Consider the following 25,747-nt stretch of genomic DNA (forward strand, 5'->3'; position numbering starts at 1 on the left):
ATACCTCCACTGGGGGTTATAGGAATATATGCAGTCTTGTTCTTTTGTTGAGTGTTTAGAGGCTTAGGACAAAATTATACTGCTGTTGGTACTTTGTAATGATAGATATCGATAGTAATTTAGATAATTAAGTGTATTCCAGCTTTATTTCAATTTTCTCCAGTTGTAAAATTCTTGTCTGCTAGCTTAATATATTCATGTTTATGTAAATTTAAATGCAATCATAACCATTCTATAGTCATTATCAAAACAGGTTGGACCACTTCATTTCATTCTCGGATGCTTTTTAACCTTATAGAAAGGTCCAACAAATGTTCTACTAGAAAACAACAAAGAGGATTCATCTAATCGTGGTTCCTGTCAGTTGGGTTTAATTTTTGCAGTAGGTATCATTTTAGCCAATAGTAGAAATGTGAAAAGTTTATGAACAGGAACCATGGCATCTGGAGGAAGAACCTGAGATGTCTACTCTTCAGTAACTTCATTAAAGAGACAAGAATAAAAGAATTCAATTTTGGCATCCTGGGGAAATTTGCCTTGAGGTCAAAGTTTATCAACTGGTTAGAACTCTTGATTGTACATCCCTTTGCTTTTCCTTTCTTAAAAGGTATCATATACCTAAAAATGACTATCCTGACCACTGAACTGTAGCATGGCACAGAAACATTGGATATGCAAATTAGAGCACAAGTAGGACTGAAAATTTTAAATATGGGAAAATAGAAGCTTTAAGTAATTTTCTCTTCTAATGTGTAAATGATGGTATTTTCATCGGCTCTATTTCACGGTGACATATTCTTAGTTGACTTATCTATATGAATATTAGAAATCAGTTTGTGGTCACAAAACAGGCAATTTTGGTGATGTTAACTGGAAACAGGTGATTTTATATATTAACTGTTTGGGGGGTTTTGCCTTATTATAGGTTGTGTCCCTTTCAACAATTATAATTCAACCAAGGCTAGAAACTATCACTGAAAATTAACCCATTACCTAATATAGAGTATACTGCAAACTGCAAAAGATAAATGTAATAGATTAAAGATGGTTAAAAAATACTTTGACACTCCTCCCATTGAGCTAATCCCCCATCTTGAATCTGGGCTTAAATTTGTGATTTATTTGATTATTAAAACATTACAGAAGTAATGTTCTGGGATTTATGAAGCCAGATCGAAAGGAGTCTTGCAGGTTCTGTCCCAGTCTCTTGCAACACACTCTCTGGGAACCCTGAGCTTCCAAGTGAGAAGCTAGGTGCTAGAAAGACCATTTGCAAGACCTTCAGTTACCTGCCCCAGCTGAGCCTAGCCTTCAGTGTACTCCTGCCAAGATGTTATATATGTGAGTGAAGCCATCCTGGACTCTCCAAACCATTTCATTCACCAGATGAATATAATTACATCACCCTAGTTGGTGCCATGTGGATTAGAAACATCTGTTGGCAGACACCTGAACAAATTCTTGACCCACAAAATCTGGAGACATAATAAAATGGCTGATATTCCAAGGCTCTAAGTTTTGAGATGGTTGGTTATGCAGCAATAGAAAAATCAAAATGAGAAAACAATGTGTCCATATTGGGTTTTTGTTTTGCTTTGGTTTTTGTGTTTTTTATTGAGAGCTCAAAATGTTTATTCTACTGTTCAGATACAAATCTGTTTTTTTCAATTTATCTCTACTACTAAATATAAATGTAAATTACAGTCCATCTAATGATTACCCACTATTTTTTCCCTCTTCAGCACCATTCTACCACTGACATTCTGCATTTTATTTTTTTCACTCTAAAACTCATAAAGAAAGAAATGATCTTTTCTCAGGCAAATGAAAAGTTTTTGAAATCACACAAACATCCTGTACTATGTATCTCTGAAAGTCATCTAAAGTAGTACATTTACATACTATATATAATGTTATAGATGTATTTGTTAAGAGTAGAGAACTTATAATAATAACCTGTTTTGCATTTTCTTTTTATTGAGGTATAGCTGAGATATGACATTATACTACTTTCAGGTATACGACATAATGATTCAATATTTGTACACACTGCAAAATGATCACCACAATAAATCTAATTACTATGTGTCACCATAAAAGGTACCTTTTTTCTTTTCCTAATGAGAACTTTCAGGGTTTACTCTTTTAGCAACTTCTAAGTATATACTACAATATTACTGATCATAGTCACCATGCTGTACCTTATATCCCAGGACTTATTTGTTTTATATTTGGATCTTTGGACCTCTTAGTCTACTTCACCCACCTTGCCCACCACCTAACACATTTCCCCTCTAGCAACCAACATTCAGTTTTCTGTATCTATGAGTCTTATTTTGTTTCATTTTTGTTTTTAGGATTCCACATAAAAGTAAATAAGGTATTTGTCTTTTCTGTATAACTTCTTTCACCCAGCATAATGCCCTCTAAGTCCATTTGTAGTGTTGCAAATGGCAAGATTTCTATTTTATGGCTGAGTAGTATTCTTATGTGCACATATGTGTATCAAATCTTCTTTATCCACTCATCCATGGATGGACCCTTCAAGATTGTTTCCAACCCACAAGGAACATGGGGCTACATCTAATTTTTCAAATTAGTGTTTTTGTTTACTTCAGATATATACCTAGTAGTGGGATTTTTGGATCATATGATAGTTCTATTTTTAATTTGTTGAGAAATATCCATACTGTCTTCCAAAGTGGCTGTACTAATTTACCTTCCTACCAACATTGCAAATAAGAGTCCTCTTTTATCCATATTCTCATCCATATTTGGCTTTTCTCTGTCTTTATATTAATAACCACTCTAACAGGTAATATCTCATTGTGATTTTAATTCCCCTGATGCTTAGTGATGTTGAGCATTTTTTCATGTGCGTGTTGGCCATGTGTATGTCTTCTTTGGAAAAATGTCTATTCAGATCTTCTGCCCATTTTTAAATTGTTTGTTTATTTAGCTATTGAGTGGTATGAGTTATTTATATAATTTGGACATTAACCCCTTATTGGATATATGATTCACTAATACTTTCTCCCATTCAGTAGGATGCTTTTTTCATTTCCTTGATGGCTGCTTTTGCTGTGCAGAAGCTTTTTGGTTTGATGGAGTCCCACTTGTTTATTTTTGCTTTTGTTGTGTTTGCTTTTAGAGTCAGGTCTAAAAAAGCATCACCAACCAATGTCAAGGAGCTTACTGCCTATGTTTCCTTCTAGGAGTTCTATGGTTTTAGGTCTTACATGCAAGGCTTCAATCTATTTTGAGTTAATTTTTCTGTGGAGTATAAAAAAAAAAAAAATACTCCCATCCAAGTACCAACCAGGCCCGACCCTGCTTAGCTTCCGAGATCAGACAAGATCGGGCGCGTTCAGGGTGGTATGGCCGTAGACAAGAAAAAAAAAATTCTGAGAGGCACAGGGGATTCAGGACTGCTATCAAGAGGATTAGGAAGTAAGAGAACATACACAAAAAAAGCAAGCATAAGTGAAAGAAATTCAGTATAATGTATGCCTTACTAAGAGAGGAGATGTTCCTCCCATGGAAGATACAGACATCTTAGCTAAAGACATAGCATCCAACGTTTCATATAAAAAAACTGTAAGATGAACATAGGTGCAAAATACAATAAATCCATTTTGAACTCCTGATAGGATAAAATTATAGTGGTACATATGGATAGGTCTGAGGCAGCCAGGTTGAACACAATAAAAACATAGAACTCAAAGTTAATCAGATGCATATTCAGATTTCAGTTTCTCCACTTTCTCAATTTTCAGCAGGTTACTTCACTTTTCAGAGATTCAATTTTATTAACTCCAAATGAAAAGAATATTTCTTTCATTAATTAATTACTCAGTATCCTGAGATATAACAGATAGGCACTCAAGAAATGTTAGTTACTTTCTCCTTCCTTTAAGGGATATGGGGCCTCTCACCATGTATCATTCTAATGTAGAGGTAAGTTATTTTTTCTTTCCTGGAGAAGTTAAATTGAAAACTGTCTCTAACTATTCAAGCCACATTCAATTCTCTTTTTCTGCTTATTCATGTGTAAAAGAAGGGAAATTAAAAACAACAGCACATACCTGCTGTGCATTTCTACCTTTCAGTCTTAGGAGTATGGTTAATGTTTTCCTCTCTTTTTGTTAATTGAAGATTATGACTTCAGAAAATAGGAAATATGTTAAGTAATTCTATCTATCCATCTGCCTAAAAAAATAAATCAAAGATTTCAGAAAAGAACCTGTATTAAATAACAGGAACGAGGAAGATAATTTTAAGTAGAAGAATACCCAGAAATAGTGTAAAATAAGATATTACAGAGTTCAATAGATATAATTTATAAATAAGCACCACAGAAGTATTTTCAAATAATTCTTAGATTAAACAAAATGAAATGGCAATGTGATTTCTGGCACAGGATATCTGAATACCATCAAGTAATAATCAGAGCTAATGTTAGGGAACTATTTATAAACATATGGTTACTCCTTAAAATCATTACTCATTTTTTAAAAATTAATTCTCAAGGCAACTCTAGGAAGTAGGTAATATCTCCATTTTTCAAATGAGGAAACTATGTCACTCAATGATTCAGTGACCTCTTCAAGTCTTAAAACTAATGAAAGGTAGAGATACAAATGAACTTTAAAATCTCACGTGAGGAAGTAAAAATGCCCTCCAGATATTAGCTCTTGTTGTTGAAATGGAATATTACATAAAATACAGTAGATGCTCAAAAAGAATCAGATTCTAAGGAACCAGCAGGAAAACAGCTCTCTCTCTTCAAGCGTATACTTCAAATTTACTAAGACTTTACTTGATGCTCCCATCCCATTTCTGTAGTTACACTTCTGAGATCTGTTGAAGTGACACACAAATTTGAGTCTGAGAGATGCTGTCTAGAGTTAATACTGGTGCAATCCAACAAAACAGTAGTCCTAGTTAATGGTCTATGTAGAATCAGTCTCACCACAATCCCACCAGTGTGTCCCGGATTTTCTTTGTAAAATGACCCACCTCTTATTCTCAGCTGTTTAACACCAGTTAGGTGAAAGTGACCAAGTTCTTAGTCACACACTGGTTCAGAAATGTGATACATGTGATACAATTCTGGCTAATTGGAATAAGGAAGCCATTTGCTGGAAAGTTCTGAGGAAAAAAACATGGATATTATGAAGTGGGAGAGTAACAACTGTAGGTGCTATAATGAGGGAGATAATTTGAGAATCTAGATGGTGGAAGAGCCAAGACAACTACAAGGAAGTACGGGTGGAGTATGTAAGGCTTTGCAAAGACTTCTGGATCAGTTCTTGCCTGATGCCAGATGTAACGCCATATTGTTCAGTTATGCAAGTCATCAAAGTTAGCTTTTAAATATAAACTAGATCCTATATAATACAATCTCTTAAAACAGGATTTCTTAACCTTAGCATTGTTGATAATGGCCCAGATAAATCTTTGTTGACTATCTTAGGCTCTACAGGATGTTTAGCAGAATTCTTGGCCTCTACCCACTAAATGATGTTAGAACATCTTCAGTCATGACAATCAACAATGTCTTGCATCATTTCCAAGTGTTCCCTACAGGGCAAAAATCACTTTCTGTTGAGAACTACTAATCCAGAGCATTAATAGACATTTTAGGCATCTTCCTACTAACCATGCCCCCCCTCTTTATCAATCCTGATTTTAATTCATAAATCCATGCATTCCTTGCTTTGATGACTAAACTAAAGTATGCAAACTATTCTTTGGCCACCACCAATTTGTTTGGAGGCTGGAAAGTAATGAAATTTGGGCTGATGAATTTCAGGAGGGGTTTCTGTTTACATCTTAAGGAAAAACTCTTCCTCTATTCTCAGAAGATAGGTAATTCTATTAGATTTGTGAACTACCTAGGTGTGGGCATCATGGGAAAACATCTGATCTCGTTGAGGAGACAGTTCTTAGACTAACAGTGACACAAATCAGAGTACAACAAAAAAATCCCCAGGTTTTGACAAGTCTGTTTTGCAGCTGAATCAGACTAATGCCTTCCTGCTTCATGAGTGAACATGTTCCCTTTACTAATAAATTTGAATTATGTTGTGGGTTACTTATAATCTATGTGCCTGGATTCAAAGAATTTGCATGTAAAAGTAGCTTCAGACAAACAGTATAGTCAGTACTGTCTGATAGAAATTTCTATAATGATGGGAATGTTCTATAGATACACTGTCTAATATGATAGTCATAGTCACATGTTGATACAGAAGAGCTTGGTTCTTGTCTCACGGAGTTGAAGAATGAATCTTGCAGACACAGGAAAGTGAGTAAAGGAATAGAAGTCTATTAAGCAAAGATGCAGAGAAAGCTCTCAGAAATGGGAGGGGTCCCAACAGGGTTGCTACTGAGGGCTTGTTGGGTTGGTCTTTTATTGAGATCCTTATCAGGGAACCTAAATCCTTTTAACATTATCTGTTGGCATCACCATTGAGTAAGGACTGTTGATAACATCTTTAATGGCTTACTTCTTTGAGGTCTGGTTAGTTATTCTTTGTTGGTCACAGATGACTGTCATAAAAAGACACCCTCCTCACCCACACCTAGGGCAGGGTGATCTGGTTTCCTTACACCACAGCATTTTTGGGACTTTTGTGAGCCTGCTTCTGTGGCCTGCTACCTATCCCTGCCTAGCCCTGGTTTGTCCCTAACTCAATGTGGTTACTGAGTCCTTAAAAGTTGGCTAGGGTGACTGAGGAACTAAATTTTTGTATCATTATTAAGGTAAGCACATGTCACAAGAGATCTACCCTCTTAACAAAATTGCAAATGTACAACACATGATTGCTAATTTTATAGACACAAAGATCTACAGAACTCTAGAATTTAACTGTTTTTACATAAAGGAAACTTAATGCTTGAGTAACAATGGTTTGCCTCTCCCCAACTCCACAATCACCACAATTCTCCACAATTCTCTTACGTGTATGTATTTGACTATTTTAGATACTTCATAAAAGCTGAATTTTTAATATGATATTCAACTTAAATTTAAATAGCCATATGTAAACAGTTACTACTACTACTGGATAGCACAGGTCTATAATATATATTTTTTTAATGCTCATGCAATCAGAGCTTTAGTTAACAAAAAGTTACAGCCTAGAGAGATGGTTAGTGGAGGTTGGGCTCCTAAAAAAAAAAAAAAAAAAAAAACAACCAACAAATATCACACTTAAAATTGAATTGTGGGATGGAAGAAATAGAGAAATAGGATAGTTCGGCAATGATTGGACTCTGGAGAGCACCAAAGCTGGAACTGCTCTAAAGGTTAACTAAAGCTCATAGAGAATGTTAACCTGCACAAATCTAAAGCACAATCTACTTGGTCTTCTATTTAGTAAGGTGGTGAGCTTCTGGATTGGAAGATCTTCAGTCAGGTGCCTGCCAAGGTCCAGTCATCTATGGCCAGGGTGGTGGATCACATAATAGTGTTCATGAGAACATTTGTCTATAATTTCCTCAGTGGGCATTATAGGCATTAATAACAGTAAATACACTTGTCTTTTAATTTGGATTTCCTCAGCCATGTAAGATGTATATTATATCCTCTCTTTACTGGTAGATAGAGAACAAAGCTTGTAAGCAAGTGCTATTTCTCCTAAGTCAAGATGTCTTTTACAAACTTCAACAAGTTACTGTGAATCCCTCCTCATAGATCCTTAAAACTCCCCCTTTCTCTTCTAGCCCCATTTCCATCTCCCTGGGAAACAATTCTAGAAATGCTTAGATCAATTTCAAAATGTGGAACTTGTTATTGTATTCAAATTGTTGAACTTCATGGGGCATCCACCTTGAGGGGGACACAGCTTGTATCTATGCAGGTACCAAATCACTCTGTCTTTATTCCCAAATCTGAAGTACATGCTTGAAATTAAATCACTGACTGCTCCAGCAATTCACAAGCAACAGGTTGCCTGAGTGTCTTTAGAGTGGAAGTGTGGTGATGTACTTGGATTGCAAAATAGTTAACAACTGTGGAGTAGAGCCTTTCCACTACAGAGCTCTCCAAGTCAGAGCTGTTTCAAAAACTTAGAAACCAAAGGAATCTGTGGGTGAGTCCTGCTCAGTGTGTTTTCTGCTATGTGAAAGAGCCTCTGTACCATAGGGGTTTGCCCGCATGTCTGAAAAGCAAAGCCAGCAGGAAAGAAACTAGCTGGGGTGCGGGTGGGGGGGACTGCCAACAGGTGGGGCATGCTAGCAACTGCAAAACTCAGTCCTTACACAAAAAAAAGGAGTCAAAAAACCACAGAGGCCTCAGCAGCCTGCAAGCTCCACATACCAGGCCTTGTGCTGCTTTTCCCTGGTACTTCTCTACCCCTGGCATAACTTACAGAAAATCTGAAGATTCAAAAATCTGCGGTTTTTGAACAAATGGAATGGCAGCGTTTTTGGGTTCATATTAAACATGCTTCCTCTTTGGGGAAACAGGGAGAAATAAAGTCTGCTACAGATGGAATTTATGATCTGCTGTGTCTTTGGTGCCTTACAAAGTGGGTGCTACAATAATCTTTAACAAAATGGCCAAAAGAAATATTAATATCTCTGCTGAGAAAGATCATTGTACTTTGCCCAGCATTGTTGGAACATTTGGCAAGATCACAAGCAAATATTTAGGTTAGAGAGACATCTGCCAAGGTAAAGGTCTTTCAGCGAAAAGGGCATTGGAAACTTCTGTCGGGAATACTTTGCCAAATCAAAGTATCAAAATTGAGAATAAAATATGTCAAAAGATTGATGGTTGCTTCTGGGAGGATGAGAGGAAAGATTAAAGAGGAGGAAAACTGTCTGTGTGAGCATCCAAATATTAAAAATAATTTAAAAAAACACAAACCTACTTAAAATTACCATTTTGCTAAATATAAATAGATAAAACAGATGAATAATTAATAGGGAAAGATGAGAAAGGATGTGAGCTTCCTGGAGAGGTAAATTCCAAGCTTGAGCTAAGTGTTCTTTCCAGACTATTCTCTTTGGAAGTATTTCCTGCCAAAAGTATGTTCCTAGGCTCACCTCAGGTGATGCATTAACATTCTGAAAGCTTTTACCTAAACCAATAAATGAAACTCCCTGATTAGCTATAAGCCCTGTAGACTAGGTAACTTTACCCATTAATTAACAAAGGGACAAGTGAAAGAAGGAGAGAAGTATAGGGCTAGAAATCTTGCCATTTCCATTAAGTCTTAGGAGGACAACAACAAAAATGAAAATGAATGATTTATAGCCACTCTTCTCTGGGCAATATGTCGAAATAGCTAGATTTGGGATTTAAATAACATAAACTAGCTGATCGCTGATCTGTATATGTATAGGCTTGCATGTGTATGTGAGGTATAGAGTTCTTCACACATATACATTCAGAATGTTTATTGATAAGTATAAATATTTATGACACATTTGTAAATTCTGTTTAAGGAAATGTTGCTATGGGTAGTTTCACTTCAAAACTTATGATGCTGGAACTTTTAGAAGATTACAAATACATTTCCTAATAGAAACCAAGGATACATCTCCTAATAAGATGAAAGGCCCCCATAATGATTTCCCTTTCCACTCAGAAATAAGGGGATGACTGGATTTTAAAGATACAAAGGATATGTAGCAATGAAATATTTATTGACTTAACCAGAAATATCACACACAGCTAAGTTTTCCTTTATAAGTAACTGATCCATTTGGATAGGAGAAATGTCACATTTTCAAAACACAAAAGCACCTGGAGTGGGGATAAAGCGAAGGTTGGTTGCAGAAATTCTAGATGAATTTTGAAGTCACAAATCAGCCCCTGACAAGAACAGCACTGAAGAGTTTCATAGTATAAATATGCAGAGGTTATACTTCAGTCTGGAGAAGAAGTGGGAAGCAACACTATCTAAACCTAATACGATTTTAATACAAACCATATGTTTGCTCTCTGTGTATCTCTATAGAATCACCAATTTTTAAAAGATTTTATTTATTTATTCATGAGAGAGAGTGAGAGAGAGAGGTAGAGACACAGGCAGAGGGAGAAGCAGGCTCCATGCAGGGAGCCTGATGTGGGTCTCAAGGATCATGCCCTGGGCTAAAGGCAGGTGCTAAACTGCTGAGCCACCTGTGCTGCCCTAGAATCACCAAATTTAAAAGAGTAAATTCCATCTACACTAACCTGGTCTTTCTTTTCTCTAGAAGGTGACAAATGGTGTCCCTTAGAATTGTTAAACTGACTTCCCTAGTGATCAGAAGTTAAAATCAAATATGTTGACTTCTGATTTTAATATAAGACTATATAGTTATCAAAACTAACATATTAGGAATGTCTATGTGAATATTCAGTGAATATTCAATTTAAATACAAGAATAAACAAATATATTAAAGCAGTAAATTTTCATTTAAAAATATGAATAAAAATCAAGACATTATGTATGGTAGTATTATCAAAAATAACTTTTGAAAATAGAGACTTTTCAATCAGTTAATGAGCAATCTCCAAGATGGTTTATTTACTCTACAAACTCATGCTGATTATGCCAACTGATTTAGGAGCTATCACAGAATGAAAAGAGCTCTGTATTTAAGGGTTTCCTATTGGAGGACTAAATTATATGATAAATATATGGAATTAACCTGCAAAGACAAAGTTGTTAAGAATGGAGTAAACATGAAGGGGCTGGGCTGGGATCCCTGGGTGGCGCAGCGGTTTGGCGCCTGCCTTTGGCCCAGGGCGCGATCCCGGAGACCCGGGATCGAATCCCACATCAGGCTCCCGGTGCATGGAGCCTGCTTCTCCCTCTGCCTGTCTCTGCCTCTCTCTCTCTCTCTCTCTCTCTGTGTGTGTGACTATCATAAATAAATAAAAATTAAAAAAAAAAAAAAAAAAAGAAGGGGCTGGGCTATGATAGGACATTTTATGAAGAAAAATAGAATCAGAGTGTGCCTGGACAGTTGAGGCTTTTTATAAGTATGTAAGTGTTTTGATGGCAGGATATCTGAAATTTGGAATAAAGGGAAATAAATTAACTGCTAAACGTTAATCTTAAAGATATAAATCTAGAAATTACAATGAGACCAATGTTTTTTGTCAGACCAAAATGTGTTTGAATTTATCAGTATATTTAAAGAAAGGATGCATTTTCTTCAGCAAGGGTATAGGTTGCTAAGGAACCCAAAAAAAGAGAGTATCAGAGGAAAATGACAGTGCCCTGGCTTCCCGAAGAAAGCAGCTAAGATATTCATTGGCTATGAAATATAAGATCCATTCAACCTCTCTTTGATCGCTTATCTCTCCACAAGCTTTCAGCCCAATGTCTCTTTCCTTCCAAAAGAATGTGATGAAAACTAAAACTAAGGATACTACAGAAGTACTGTCTGTGAAGACAGCCACCCTGATTCAAAATCTGTTCCACCACTTATTACCTGTACAACTTGTACAAGTTACTTGAACTGTCCGTGACTCAATTTCTATATTTATGTAATGGACATAATAATGGCTAGTTCAGAGAGTTTGGGGGAGGAGTAAGTGGACATAAAGAGTTAGTGGAATAAAATGGCACATGCTAAGTGCTTGAAAATATAATTTATTATAATGATACTTTATATGGCTCCATGCAGTGGTTCCCATGATCAATTAATAATCTCCTCTTATGTAGCTTATCTGAATTCAAGCTACATATATGCCATTAAATAATTGCCATTAAATGCCACATTTCTAGCCTTGTGTAAGAGCTCCAGTTGTCAATAAGTGGGCATTTTGTAGCTATATCTGTTCCACATGTTTTTAAAAGATATTTATTTATTTATTTAAGAGGGAGAACACAAGCACACTGTGAACACACAAGTTGAGGGGGAAGATTGGGAGGGAGAGGGACAAGCAGACTGCACAGAGCATGAAGCCTGACACAGGGTTCTATCCCACAACTCTGAAATCACAACCTGAGCTGAAACCAAGAGTTGGATGCTTAACTGACTGAGCTACCCAGGCACTCCCGCCCACCATATGTATTTTGTTAATAAGATTTAATTTCCTGGAGACTGCTTCCTTGAGCTAGAGTAAGAGTTGAGCGTCAAAGCCATTATATAAGAGGTCATGTCCTGTCATATATCTTCAAAATTAGCATTTTCAAGCTATAGTTATGTGAAATAGTCTAATCATAGCATGCTACAAAAATAGAGTAACTGTCTAAAGGGGTTGAGGAATGCTGCATAGGGTAGCCTTTCCTGTGTTTCACAGAAATCCTATTCCTTATTCTTATCCACTAGATCAATACTAGCTCCTTATTGGCTCTTTTCCTTAAGGATATTACTTCAAAACTGGACTTTTCACTTATTGGTTTATTTCTTCAGTAGTCAGTGGTGAAGTAAAAGCTGGATCGAAATATCAGAAAATAAAGCAGCATGCTTTTTCTTGATAGTGTCTTCGTATAGAACTTCTTAATTTTTGCTACTATTGCCTCCCAAGGAGTGGCTGTGTTTGTATTTTAACCTTCCATCTAACTTATGCTCCATGCTGCTGTAAATGATATCCTTTCCTCTCTCGCTTATGGTTGATGAGCTTGTTGCACGTTTATCATCCTGCAACTATACCTACCTTTTCTCTGGCCATAGTTGAGACAAAATCATTTTTCCCAAAAGAGGCCAGTGCTTCCACAGGAACAGCAAAACTATGCTCGTTACTTCATTGTAGAGAATTTAAGGTAGTAAATCAGTTACACACATGCTGGAGGATTAGAAAAGCCATAAGAGAATACTTAGGTCAGTACTACAGGAGGCAGCTCTCTATATTGAAGAACACAGGACAAAGCCTGAGGTTATTAGACCCTCATAGAAAAGCCCTATGGACCTGGAACATGGCTCACTGAGAATGGGACACTTCTTAGCTCCGAGCTCCACATGATTCCAGCTTGAGCAGGTTCACTGAGACTGTTTTTGGAGGTATATGGCAGTAAGCTAGACACTGGAACCAGGGGAAGCTGGGAGGGCATTGATAGGAGCAACAAATAAACACAAAGGAAGATCCTTCTTCCCTTAGTTCTACTTCCAGGCTTCTTCTAGTGCCTCCAATTGGTGGAACCTAACAACAAAACTAGCAGGTAAATGAAAATGTGTCTGTAGCTTCACTGGTCAAACCTCACAGAGTAGAACAAAGAAGGGGCATGGAGTTAAGAGACAATAGATTTATAACCAGAATACTCTGCTATTTTCTCTTTTCCACCTTAAGTTTCCTTCTCTCAATCATATAATTCCATCAGCATTCCAACATTATCTCATGATCCATATTATCCTCCTAGGATCTCACATGACTCTCTACAGCTACTATCCCACATTGCTAGTCCACTTCATAACAAAAATTCTCAAAAGAGCTCTCCAGAAGTCTACTTCCATTCAATTCACTAGCATTCAAATATGAAGCCATTTTAATTGGCTTTCATTTCTATCCTTTGGCACAATTCCATAAATATGGATTCTCACCAATGTTACCAAATCTAAGGATCTGCTTTGTTCTGACAACTTTTGTGCATTCGCCCCAAGTGGGGCTACTCTCTCATTCAGGGAACATTTTGCCTTGTGGACTCCCGTTCTCTTCATTGGCTTCTTTCACAGTCTTTTGTATTTGCATCTCCTATTTTATTTCACTTCTAAATGTTAGTAAGCCACAGATTTTGCTCCTGGTATATAACATTTCTGGTATTTAACAGAAAGTCATTCCACAAAAATCTGATGTAGGCTTAAGTTTTTAACAGTGTCTATATGATGATAAACTTGAAATTCAAATTATCAAAATGATATATGACAGACACTTCTAAACTCCAGACATCCAATAAATTAATACTCCTCCTTCATTGTTGTAAAAGCAACACAAACATGATACGGCTCAAATGACATTATTATATAGTTTTTAAACCTCATACATTTTTGTGTTTAGTTTTTTTTTTCTTTTTTTTTTTTTTTTTTTTTTAGTAATCTCTACATCTAACATGGGGCTTGAATTTATGACCCTGAGATTGAGTCAGATGCTCTTCTTACTGAGCCAGCGAGGTGTCCTTTATTTATTATCTTTTAAAGCATTTTCCTTCTTTAACTTTCTCCAAGACAGGAACTAGAATCAATTCTTACCAGTTGTTCAAGTTAAAAACTAAGAGATTATCCTTAATGACTCCATTTGTTTCCATATCCAACATAAGGTTGTCCTTGCTTTCACTTTCAAATAGATTTAAAATCCATTCGCATCTTGCCTTTTCCACTTTTAGCACCAAGAATCCAAACCATCGTTACTATGTAGACCATTCTCATATCTTTACTGGTTATCCTGCTCCTATGTTCTTCCATTTTTATTCATTATTTCCGGAGCAGCTAGTGATCTTAAAAAAATCAGACCTGGCAATTTCCCTTTAAAGCCATTTAATGGCTCCCTATAGAACTTAGGATAAATTCCAAATGATATTGCATGGCTTATAGGATCTTGCCTAACTATCCATATTTACTGTGTATAAGTCTCCTACCAATATATTCCAACAACACTGATATTTTTTCAGTTACTTAAATTTTTCAGCACTTAATATGTGCTATCATTATGCCAAAGTCCCTACTGTTATGAATACAGATTCCAATAGAAAGCGATGCAGATACATACACATAATTACAGATTTCAATACTGCTGTGTAGAAAATGACATAAGGATTTAGACCATGTTTGTTGACTTAAGCTGAAACAAAAAAACAGAATGAAAAATTAACTATTCAAAAGATAACAAGGAAAAATATTCCAAGTAGAAGATCACCATGGGATAGGCCCTAGAAGCTTAGTGTAGACAAGCAGCCAGCAATAGTTCAAGATAACCTGAGTATAGGAAAGGAAAGAAATAGGCCAGAGATATGGTTGGAGGAATACAGCAGCCTGACCAATCAGGCTATTATGGGGCTCTCAACCATGGCACTATTGACTGAAGGATGTTTAGCAACATTCCTGGCCACTAGAAGCAAATAGCACATGCCCCCTGTTGTGACATTAAAATTGTTTCCATATATTACCAAATGTTTCATGGGGAACAAAATTACCTTTAGTTAAGAACCACGGGGTCATCTATAGTAAGAAGTTAGAATTACATTCCACACATGAATCATTCATTTAATGTTTTATTCATTTATTTAGCATATATTTGTTGAGAATCTAATACATGCCAGCCACCATGACCAAGTGATCAAGACCAATCCCTGTCCTCATTGATCATATAATTTGGTGCAGAAGAAAGTTTCTAAAGAAATAGTAACAATTATCTAACTACATTTGTGAAAAGTGCTCTGAAAGAAAAGGGTAATTTTCAGTTGCACAATCACAGTTTAAAATAAGTTTAGTCAATATCCCATCGCAAACAAATATCCTTTGTCTAACATCTAACTGATGTTTATATTCCATGCTCAGTTGTGTTTGTTTATATACTTTAAATAAACATAAATTTTTAGAAGTTTTAAGATCTTGAGAGATAGCATTTGGGTACTTTATATTAAATGATCCACACTATGAAAATTTTATGAAAAAAAAATGCAAGACCTGAATACACGATTTGATAGTAAGAGCCCAGTTGAGATGAAAACTCAATAATTTTTCTAAGTTATATAGGATATATTGACAAAATGATGAAAAAATGAAATTAAAGATAATTTGAAAAAACTATAAACAGAAAACAATAAAAATACATGAAACAAATGATCTATCCAAATGAGTGGAGGAGACAAACTTCTCTTAGCCATATGGAATTAATAGTGATTCACAAAGACCATTTAAAGTCAGACTCATAGACCAATAATAATATATAATAGTAAGAAATCATCACCAGCACCATCATCCTGGCCATTCCTCCTATGCCTAATTGCACAAAGTGCTAGGCTAAATGTAGTACAAAGAGAGCGAAAAATGGTTCTTAACCTCCACTCAAGGCAAGATATAATAAGGATATTGTTAGTGCTTTAATTTCTCCAGTCTAATTGATATTTCAATTTTATCTTTAAGACTTAGGTAGGGTCCACGCAACTTCTGTATGAGATAATTTAAGAGGTCTCTAGGAGTACACGATAAAAAAAAATGAAACCTTACAAGTATATTGTACATAAAAGCTGATCTCTGGGCAGTCTCCAGGCATTAGGATTTCTCTTAATACTCAAACATGTGCTTGGCCTCAGTGTAAAAGCAAGCATTTCCATTTTAAAATGTTGAACAAAGAAACAATTATTTGCTTTAGAAAGCAACCTATTGGTTATTAGGATATCTCTAAACAAATGTCTGTTTATTGAATAATTACATAGACTTATCTCTTTAGGAAAATTGCCAATATAAAGGTGACTGCCTCAAGCAAGCACTATCATATAATATATGTGGTTTTCGTTGTTACTACTCATCTCAATACACCTAATGCTACATATTTTTGAAGCTGTAAGATACCTGTTTTACAAATAATTGCATTTGACTGACAATATCAGAACAATCCAACTATATTTTTAAAATAAGCAAAAATGTTGACTTTATAATTTATAAAAAACTATAATCCTAATTTATGGACTCAATTATGTTCCTTCAAAATTCATTTTTTGAAGCTCTACCTGCCAATATATAATTTAGGGACCTTAAAAAGACTAGAAGAGGGACATTTGGGTGGCAGCAAGTTGAGCATCCAACTCTTGATCTCAGAATGAATTCAAGCCTCAGACTGGGCTCCACACTAGGCATAGAACCTACTTAAAAATAAATAAATAAATAAATAAATAAATAAATAAATAAATAAATAAATAAATAAATAAATAAATAAAAAAGGGCTAGAAAGGAGAGGGTTGATATAGCCAAAATGCTAAAAGGAAAAATGTTAACTAAAAATATTGTACCCAGCAAAACTATTTCTCAAAAAGGAAGGCAATATTAAGATTTTTCTCAGAAAAACAAAAGTTGAGGAAGTTCTTTGCCACTAGACCTCTTCTACCTCAAATGCTAAAGGAATTCCTTCAAATTAAAATGAACCAATGATGGACAGCAACATGAAGCCATACTAAAATATAAAGTTCTCCAGTAAAGGTAAACACATGAGCGAATATTCTAGCCTGCTCTACTGTAATTTTTGTACATAAAATTTAAATGACAAAAACATAACTTAAAAAACTATAAATCTATGTTACCTGGTACACAATAAAGAGTTCCTAAATAGGTGACACAAATACTGACAAAATTGAAGTGAGGAATAGTAACATGATAATTGGAAATTAAAGATTTAGTTTCATTCCATTGTGATTCCATTGTGAAATCTATGACATCTATAATACAAAGTGTGTTAGGAACACTACAAACAGTGGAGGTTTGGTCTACAATGAACTGTTATGTTAAAATTTGAATCTATAACTTTAGGATGTTTTGTATAATTGTGATGATAACCACAAAGAAAATATCTGTAGAATATACACAAAAGTAACTAAGAAGGAATTCAAAGTATATCACTATGAAAATCAATGAAATGCTAAGAAAGGCAGAACAAGATGAAAAGAGTGACAAAAACAAATTACAAAACATACAGAGAACAGTAAGTCCTTCCCTACAGTAATTACTTTAAATATACAAGGATTAAACTGCCAATCAAAAAATATAGATTGGCTCAATCTTTCAAAATAATCACACATGGGATCCCTGGGTGGCTCATTGGTTTAGCGCCTGCCTTTGGCCAGGGTGTGATCCTGGAGTCCCGGGATCAAGTCCCACAATGGGGTCCCTGCATGGAGCCTGCTTCTCCCTCTGCCTGTGTCTCTGCTTTTCTCTCTCTCTCTCTCTCTCTCTCTCTCTCTCTCTCTGTCTCTCGGTGTCTCTCATGAATAAATAAATGAAATCTTTAAAAACAAAAATAATCACACAGTATTCAACTATATGCAGTCCAGTCTGTAAGAGATTTACCTTACATCTAAGGACTTACACAGGCAGAGAGTGAAAGGACGGAAAAAGTTATTACATGCAAATAGTAAACAAAAGATAGCTGAAGTGGCTATACTTAGATCAACGAGGCTTTCTTTTTAAGATTTTATTTATTTATTCCTGAAAGACACAGAAAGAGGAAGAGGTAGAGACATAGGCAGAGGGAGAAACAAGTTCCCTGTTGGGAGCGTGATGAGGGACTCAATCCCAGGGCCCTGGGATCAAGACGTGAGCCAACGGCAGATACTCAACCACTGAACCACCCAGGTTCCCTGATCAACTAGACTTCCAATAAAAAATGATTACAGGAAGAATATTTTATAATAATAAAAAGGCCTATTAGCCAATAAGACATAACAATTATATGTAGGCACCAAACCTCAGAGTTCCTAAATAGGTGACACAAATACTGACAAAACTGAAGTGAGGAATAGTAACATGATAATTGGAAATTAAAGATTTAGTTTCCTTCCATTGTGATCAGAAAAGATATTTAGCATGATTTCAAGCAACAGCACAAAGAAAAAGGAAAAATCCAAAAATATATAGAAATTAAACAACACATTCTTTTTTTAAAAAAATTATTTATTTATTCATGTAAGACACACAGAGAGAGGCAGAGACACAGGCAGAGGGAGAAGCAGGCTCCCTGTGGGGAGCCCAACATGGGACTCGATCCTGGGATCCTGGAATCAGGCCCTCAGCCGAAGGCAGATGCTCAACAGCTGAGCCACCCAGGCATCCCTAAGCAACACATTCTTAAACAATCAATGAGTCAAGAATTCATTAGGGAAATTAGAAAATACTCTAAAACAAATGAAAATGAAAACATATCAAAACTTAAGGGATTCAGCCAAGGCAGTGCTAAGAGGGAAGTTTAGAGCTATAAATGTGTACATTAGAATGAGAAAAAGATACGCAAAGTTAGCAGAAGGAAGGAAATAATAGAGATTAGAGCAGAGATAAATAAAACAGAAAATAGGAAAAACAATAGGAAAAAATCAATGAAAGAGATTCTCACTTAAACTCGGAAGTAAAGGAGGAGACATTACCAGCCAGAGAAACTAAAAAGATTATAATACTATGAGTAATTGCATGTTAATAAATTGGATAACTTAGAAGTAGATAAATTCCTTAGAAATACACAGCTTACCAAGGTTGAATTATAAAGAAATAGAAAACATAAACAGAAAAAATAAAAAGATTAAATTCATAATTTAAAAACCTTCCAATAAAAAACAAGAAATCTCTGCTCTAGCTATCTTTATTAGGCTACTCTCCCAAATATTTAAATAATGAAGACCAATTTTCCTGAAATCTTTCTAAATATTTGAAGAGAAAGGAACACTTCCAAACTCATTCATCATGGTATCAAATCCAGACGAAAACAACAGAATAAACATACAGACCAATATGCCTGATTTCATGCAAAAGTCCTGGCAAATAAGATTCAACAACACATTAAAAGAATTATACACCACGACCAAGTGAAATGTACTACTGGAATGCAAGGGTGGATCCATGTAGGAAAAAACAATATAAGACACTATGCTCACAAAATAAGGACAAAAACCAAATGATCATCTCAAATAATGGGAAAAAAAAAACACAAGGTTCAACACTCATACATGATATAAAACTACAAAGTAAGAATAACATAACAAATATAACATAATAAAGTTCATTTACAATAAGTCCATAGCTAACTCAATGGTGAAAAACCAAAAGCTTTTCCTCTAAGGTCAAGACAAAGCAAGGAAGCCACTTCTCACCACATTTATTCAACATAGAATGAGAAGTCCTGGACAGAGAAATCAGTCAAGATACAAAGGCATCAAAATGGGAAAGAAGGAAATACAATTATCTTTGTTCACAGATTATATCATCTCATAATGTAGAAAACCCTAAAGATGTCACAAAAGAAATGTAATAAATTTATCAAAGCTGCATATACAAATTCAACACATACAAATCAGTGTGTTTCTACATAATAATGAGCATCCAAAAAGAAATTAAGAAACAATTCCATTTATAATAGAATAAAAAAGGAATAAAATACTTAGGAACAAATCTAACCAAGGAAGTCAAGGATTTGTACTCTGAAAATCACAAAAGCTGAAAAAAAAAATAAAGAAACCAGTAAATGGAAGGATATCCAGTGTTCTTAAATTGGAAAACATAATAATGTTAAGATATTCTTATTACCCAAAGTGATATATAAATTCGATGCAATCGCTGTCAAAATTCCAATGACACTATTTGCAGAAAGACAAATTCATAGGAAGTCCCAAGGGATCTTAAGTGGTCAAATAATCTTGAAGAACATCAACAAATTTGGAAGACTGATTTTAAAACATAACACAAAACTAAAGTAATATAAATAGTGTGGCACTGACACAAACACATACAACTAGACCAGTGGAATAGAGAGCCCAGAAATAGAGAACCCTTGCATATTTAGTCAAGTGATCTTCCACAAAGGTACAAGGCCACTCAATAGGGAAAGGATAATTTCTAACAAACATTATTTGCAAATCTGGATATTGGAAAACTGGATATTCACATACAAAAAAAAGTAGTTTCTTTCTCTTATATCATGTACAAAAATTAACTAAAAATGGATTAAAGACTTCAATGTATGATATAAACTATAAAACTCCTAGAAGAAAACAGGAAAAAAAGTTTCATAACAATGGACTTGACAATGATTTCTTGAATAGGACACCAAAAGGCTAGGCAATGAATGCAAGAATAGACCAATGGAACTATATTAAACTTAACTTCTGTGTGTCAAAGGACACGATCAACAGTGAAAGGCAACCTATGAAATAAAACATTACAGATCATATCTGAATTGTCATTATACAGAAATTAGGAAAAATTATTTTAATGCAACAACAAAAAATCAAGTAACCCAATTTAAAAATAGGCAAAGGACTTGAATGGACATTTCTCCAAAGATGGTATATATATGACCAACAGGCATATCAAAAGATGCTAATGTCACTAATCAAAAGAGAAATGCAAGCCAAAACCGCAACACCTCATACCCATTAGGATAGTTTATATATATCATATATTATATATATATATATATATATATATATATATATATATATATATATAATCTCCAAAAAAGGAAAATAAGCATTGTCAAGGAGGTAGAGACATAGGAAACTTTATGCACTGTTGGTAGAATTGTGGAATGGTGCAACTTCTATGAACATAGTATGAAGTTTCTTTAAAAAACAAAAATATAACTATCATATGATCCAGCAATTATACTTCTGAATATATTCAGAATTGGAAATGAGGTCTCAAAGAGATATTTTTATACCCATATCCATAGTAGTACTATTTACAATATTCAAGACATGGAAGCAACCCAAATATTCATTGACAGATAAATAAATAAACAAAATTTGGTATATACAAACAATGGAAAACAATTCAGCCATGAAAAAGAAGGGCATCCTGCCGTTGGCAACAATATGGAGGACTCTTGAGGACATTATGCTTAGTGAAATAAGCCAATCACAAAAAGACTTTATTATAGGAAGTATCTAAAGTAATCGAATTCATAGAAACAGAAAGTAGAATGGTAGTTACAGAATCTGGCAAAAGACAGAAAAAAAGGAGTGGTTTAGTGGGTATAGAGTTGCAGATTTGAAAAAGTTCTGGTAATCTGTTTCACATAACATAAATATACTTAACACTACCTAACTGTATACTTGAAAGTGGTTAAAGTGGTAAATTTTTTTTTTTAACACTGTAAAAATATTAACATTCTACATGGTATCTAAAGCTACGATCTACAGAATGTTTTGCTCTTTCCCCTCCATTCCTCTCCCCACCCCCATTTATATACACACAGGTATACCTACAAAACACATATAATTATAATTACATTTCTACACTATGTTTAGCTAATGTCTCAAGGTACAATATGCACACTTAAAGGTCATATGTAATGACAGTGCATATAAATTCATATTTCCAAAAGTATTCTTGACAATTTTAATTTTCAAATTTTAGTCATGTATCAGATCTAATGAGATCATCATTTATTTATTTTGTGATGTGACTTACAAAGAATCCATACTAAAATAAAAAGAATCAGCCATTTTCCTGCTGGTTCCTTTTGCTGGCATGATTGATATTATTTCAATTTGAAAAATATTTTGCAAGAATATTTTAATCTACTTTCTCATCTTATAAGGTGAATTTATCTAAGCTAAGTATCATCTACAAATCCACTCAAATGATCACATATAAACTGCAATATGAAGCAACACAATGAAAACAGACAAGTGTAAAGGTCTTCATCACTCCACATTGTAAATCTCCCCTGCTTCTCACAAAATCTCCCAGGTACTATATGTGACAGATAACTAATTGTCTGACCTAATGACCTTTGAGGGTTCTGGGGTTAATCAATGTACTTAAAAAATGATAAAGCTTAATTTCATTTTTTAGGTGGAAAATGAATATAAATATTTTAATTTCCTTCCTGTGCAAGCTTCTTGCTCTAGAGCTATATACATAGAGGTAGGTGATTCACCTTCCACATTTCTCATGAGAGACTTTTACCAAATGTTCTCCCATTACATAACATGAAATATTAACTTCTCAGTCTCTGACATAATGCCACTTGTCTCCTAATCTCTAACCCAATGCCATATATTAAGCAAAACTCTACTTCAATGTCCCATTTCTGTATTAGGTAATGTGATCCTAACAGTTATAAGTAATGAACCCCAAATCTCCATACCTAAATTCAGTAGAAGTTTATATCATACACTAATTACATTTGGTGGCAAGTTTGGGGAAAGGATATTATCAGATCTATGCAATTAAGAAATCTAGGCTTCTTGTACCTAGTAGGTCCTACTTTTGACAATTTCCCCACCCAGCTGGTAGATGGGGAAGGAAGTGGTTAGTGACACATATTTTGTTATGGACCAGACCTAATATGGGTATATGTTACTTTTACTCCCAATTTATAGCCACATTAACAGCAAAAAACACTGAGAAATGTAGTCTGGCTGAGTATCCAGAAGAAAAGGTAGTTTGGAAAACCATCAACAGTCACTTCAACACATGGATGACTAAAATAGCCCCTACACTAGTTCCTTGACTTTACCTTTGCTCTCCTATAATTTTATTTTCAATATAACAGCCGAAGAGTTTCGTTTACGTATAAATCAAATCTTTTCACACAGTTCTTCAAAACCCCACAATGACACCTCATTTTATTTGTAATAAAGGCAAAGTCATCACAATGGCCTATAGTGCCTAACATGTTCTGGCCTCAGTACATCACTGGCCTCATGTTCAGTCTTTTCTCACTCAACCTGCTCCCGCCACACTGAACTCCTAAATGTTATTAAATGCTCTCAAATAGGACAGGTGCAGCCTGGCCTTAGGATCTTTGCACTGCCCTTGAGGGTTCTTCTTCCAAATATCTGCATGACTAAGTTCAATATCTCCCCTAATTTATCTCAAATGTCACCATCTCAATGATATCTGTGTCCTCCAGTTCCCCACAGCTAATAACCTCTGATTTCCAGCATCCAACATACCAGTCATGGGCAATTATTAGCACAGTGTACCAACTGCTACAAAGTAATTGGCAAGACTGTACTTTGTGGTTGGCTCTCTTATTATTGGATGAGACCACATGATCAGTTCTTGTCAATGACTTTTATATGTAAGGGAGGTGTGGTCCTTCTTGGCCAGAGTAATTAACCACCTCGCCAAGACTCTGGGCTCTCTTCTTCTGGCAAGGCGATGGCATGATTTAAATCACAGAACTTCTAGACTTTCTAACCTGTGGGCTGCTTAATTATATTGATTATTCCTTGTCTGTCTTCCATAGCAAGAACACGAGTTTAAGGGGCAGGGATCTTTAATGGTTTTATTTATTACAACATCCAAAGATTTCACAATAATGTCTGTTATGTAATATGTGTTTACTAAATACTTATCAAATTGATGAACGAGTGAGTCCCCAAATTATATTCAACTTAATGAAGAAATCAAGAAAAAACAAGGACAGAGAATGGGCAAGAAAAGGCTCCAAGGGATAATTGAAGACAATGAAAAAGTAAAGCATAAAAAGTCAGTCTACATGCCGGATTATCTCACATACGGACTATATAAATATACACAAATGTATTTTATAAAGAACACTGGAGATATAGCTATATGTTTAATCATGCTTATCTTTATGTGTGCAATAAATTGTATTTTTTAACTTCTCTAATTTTACCAAATTCTAGATGATTAACACGTAGCATCTGTATAAACCTAAGGGGTTGAGACTTCGAGTATCTAGGTATAGAGTATCCTCTTCTTTCTTTCATAAAGGGATTCCTCTAGTTTTAATTGGACACGTACATACAATATTTTTCAGTTCCTGTTATAGTTTGATTTAAGCCTGTGCTTAAACTTGGGCCAATGGGATAGAAGTAGGAGCAAAGCATGGGAACTCCAGATAATCTCCTTAAAGAAGCTTGTCTAGGACTCTCAATATCTCTCCTAACCATTGGGTAAGAAATGTCAAACACAAGTGGCTACTTGAAGTTGACAGAGCTCTCCTGCCATCCGGGCTCAGTTATCCTTTGGATTGTGTGATACAAGAGAGACATCAATTTCTAACTTAATTTACTCACTATATTTTATAGTCTATTATAGCAACTTGGCAGTTTTCTAAATTTCACTAGATTCAAGAAGAAATAACTACAAAACTGGTTTATACTATTCATTTAATATAAAGGCATAAAGATAGTTCCCCATTTCTTACTCATCATATGTATTTGTAAAAACTACCATTAAATGACTCTCTTTTCTGAAGAATAACACTGGTCAAAAACAAATTCATCAGAAAAATTTTTTAAATCTTGCCTTACTACGCAGATGTAATATTTTAATATGTTTAAATATTAACATAAACTTACATGTATCTTTATTGCAACAAATCTTCAACCGTTCACACAAAAATGCCTAGGTTAAGTTTGATATGTAGGAAAAGATGATACTAAGAAATCTTGCTCAGACTAGTACTCTTCATCAACATTCAATACAGAACTAATGAACATCTGCATAGATAAAAATATGACATTTCCTTCATCACAGAAGACTAACTTTTCAGGCAACAATGTTAGTTTTACTTAAAATATATCCTTTGTTATACTTTAGTCTAACGTGGGAAAATGCATATGGGGAATAATATATAAAAGCATCGGCAATCCATATTCTGTATGATTACATATTTGTAAAATCTTTATTTTAGATCAATTTGGCACAAGTTATTTTCACTTGAGTAGGACAGGATATGATTAAATTGGTTTTGTTCTAAAACTGTATAGCCTGGTTTATTTCCTGAACTCTATGATTTGCATTCTACTATCCCTGCTGTTCACTGACACCTACCATAATATAATCATATCCCTCTAGTTTTGTTCTATTTCTTTTCTTACCTCCTCTTAATTACCCCTTTTGTACCCCTTGTCTATGGTCTCTGTGTCTCTAATACATGGAGGTACTAATTTCACAACCCCCAAGGCTTGTCAGGTTAAAGATTAATGAGCAGACTATACTCAGAGGCTTTGGAAAGGTTAAGCATAATTACAAATGGGTATTTTATGCAATGCTGGAGATGTGCAAGCTGTTTTTTTAAAAAGGGCAAGAAAAAAGGTAATGAAACTTATGGGATTCATGTCAACTATTGTATCTCAAAAAAAAAAAAAGTCTTGTTAAAATGAGAAATTAACATGCTAA

At 34.9% G+C, this 25,747-nt stretch overlaps 1 long non-coding RNA gene across 9 annotated transcripts in view; it reads right to left on the reverse strand.

The window, feature by feature from the left end:
- The window catches only part of LOC140608082 (uncharacterized), an 848,352-nt gene that overhangs the window by 382,313 nt on the left and 440,292 nt on the right, over positions 1-25,747 (reverse strand). The window lies entirely within an intron of this gene.

This window comes from Canis lupus, chromosome 17 (genome assembly GCF_048164855.1).
Source record: "Canis lupus baileyi chromosome 17, mCanLup2.hap1, whole genome shotgun sequence".
Lineage (NCBI taxonomy): Eukaryota > Metazoa > Chordata > Mammalia > Carnivora > Canidae > Canis > Canis lupus.